Source organism: Alexandromys fortis, unplaced genomic scaffold (assembly GCF_014885135.2).
Source record: "Alexandromys fortis isolate MF-2015 unplaced genomic scaffold, M_Fortis_MF-2015_v1.1 scaffold_90, whole genome shotgun sequence".
NCBI lineage: Eukaryota > Metazoa > Chordata > Mammalia > Rodentia > Cricetidae > Alexandromys > Alexandromys fortis.
The window spans coordinates 4,966,185-4,968,684 of NW_026067985.1; the positions used below are offsets into that span (position 1 = coordinate 4,966,185).

Consider the following 2,500-nt stretch of genomic DNA (forward strand, 5'->3'; position numbering starts at 1 on the left):
TGTGTGTGTGTGTATACATACATACACACACACACACACAAATGGCAAAGTTGGGCTGGGGAAAAGACTCAGTCAGTGAAGTCCCTGCTGAGCAAGCATGAAGACCCCAGTTCAAATCCCCAAACCCACATAAACAACTATAAACCCAGCAATGGAAAGGCTCATCTGGGGGACCCTAAGGGCTTGCCGCTAGCCAGGCTAGTCAAGTTGGTGAGCCCCAGGTTCAGTGAGAGACCCTGCTTCAAACTATAAAGTGGAGGGAAGTAGAGGGAGGCCCCGTTTTGACCTCTGACCCCCATATCCAAGCACACACCTAGGCAAGCACACTCACATACATCACACATGCAGAGAGAGAGGAAGAACAATCTAAACATGGATCTATGATATAAGATCAATCTCTTAATGAGAAACTGGAGGCTACATGGCAACACAGGAACAGCATGAAGCCAGCTACATCTCAAGTCTGGAAAAAATGGAAAATGGCCGTAAGATCCATCTCCTCCTTCAGCCCACCTGCAGGGCAGTGTGAGGAGCAGGTCCCAAACAGGCTGCATGTTAATAAGTTCACCTTTCTCATTTGCTCCTATGGCCCCCTCACCGCTCGGAAACCAGGTCCCTCCAGCCCGCCAGTGCCCGCCCGAGCACTGCCCTTGGCAAAGGCAGAGCAGGACACTGCAGGAAGCCTTCCAACAGAGCCAAACACATTCTGTTCCAGGGACCGGCCTGTCGCCTAAGGATTCCTGTTTTAGGATTTAATGCCTTTGTTTCTTGGAATGATGCTGATCAAAGAATTGGACTTCCTGACCCTTACTTACTAGGGGGCTCAGCAAGTCAGCAACCCGTTTGATCTTCAAAACTGGTTTTCAAGTTTTCCTGAGCACGAAAAGTGAATGTGTGAAGAGTCATGTCTATGCTCCTGCCCGGCAAAGCAGAGAGGCCTGACTTCAGACAGCATCTACGGCCTTCTCGTGGTCAGCGGTTAGATGGTGCAGGGAAAAACAAAAAACCTCATCGTTAAAGAATCAAAAGATGCCCCCAACGAAACCCAAAAACCAGGAAGACATGGACACACCCCCTTTAGGCTGGACTTTTTATCAAGGAAGCAGATTTAGGCTGGGCGTGGTGGTATAAGGGTTCCATTTTCCACTGAAGAGGAGGACCGAGGGGGCAAGCAGGAGGAGAGGGATGGCAAGTTTGCTTTGATTTGAGAGGAAGGGGGCTGCTTTGAGCCGGGCACTACAAGGCCGCCCTCCACAGTGATGGGGTCAGATGAAGCCCTTTCAGCTATGACTTAAAGCTTGTCCCTCCTCCTACCCAAGAAATGAGATTTTCCAGTAATTCTCCCATTCCCTAGTTTTTATTCTTGACTTAAGTATGTACATGTGTATATATAGAACATATAAGATATTCCTATATTGATTCCATTCCTCTTTCCCCCATGTATATATAAAGAATATCAGAATATTCCTATAGCTTTCATGTTCTTTCTCTCATGTATTTACAGACACACATACATACATGTACATACAGTACAGAAATACTGAAACCATCCCTGTAAACCCCCACTTCTTCTCCGCAGGCCCAGAACCCAGAACAGCATGGTGCTGGCACTCCTGACACTGAGAATACTCAGAAGTCACGGCGCAGGAGAAACCCCAGGCAGCCTGTGCCAGAGGCAACAGTGGAGCACAGAGGCCAACACTGAGTCTAGACAGGCACAAGGTGACCTATCCTTGAATCCAGGCCTTGATGGCATCAGTGTGGGTCTTGCCGACTGGACGCCGACTTCCCTTGCAAGCACAGGAAGCACACAGTTGTTAGATGAACATCATTTGTTGCAGTTAGGGCCTATTTTATTGTCACATGGTATGTTCTAGAATATTCTGCCCTCTTTGTTTCCCGTCACTTGTTCACATCCAATGAGCTAAACCCGACCGAGCTTAGTTTATTAGGATAACCAAATCAAAGGGTATAAAATGTCAACACCTTATTTCTCAACTAGTGATCAAAGAGAGTCAGATAATAACCCTGCAACTATTCTCATCTGGTATAAATGTATAAACATCTTTACAGATTGTCCTTATCTGTGGCCATGCTGGAAAGCTACGAAAGCAAAACTGCCTCTCGTGTGCTCTCGATGGACGCGACTTCAACCCCCGTGCTTATTAGCGATTCACAAAGGTTTTTAAAGATCACCGGGTTTCGATCAGTCGCTGGCCTCCAAGCAGTGGGTCTTACGTGTGATCATAAGCCTCCTCACACGTTTGCACTCTGCTCTGACCGAAACTCAGCACTCAGTCTGGGTGAGATAATCAAAGTGACCTAGGCATCCCGGGGGCCCACAAAGGGTGCCGCCTGACAGAGACTCCTCAGCTTTAGCGCAGCCCTCATTCTACTGACAGAGAAATTAAAACCGGGGCAGCAAGAGACCAAAGAACAGGGGTGGGAATGTCTGCTGTATTTTAGGAAGAAAAGGAAAGAAAGAAAAAAGGGAGGAAGG

The 2,500-nt window shown here is 47.7% G+C and overlaps 1 protein-coding gene across 11 annotated transcripts in view; it reads right to left on the reverse strand.

Annotated features, from left to right (window-relative positions):
* The window catches only part of Cit (citron rho-interacting serine/threonine kinase), a 175,807-nt gene that overhangs the window by 129,179 nt on the left and 44,128 nt on the right, over positions 1-2,500 (reverse strand). The window lies entirely within an intron of this gene.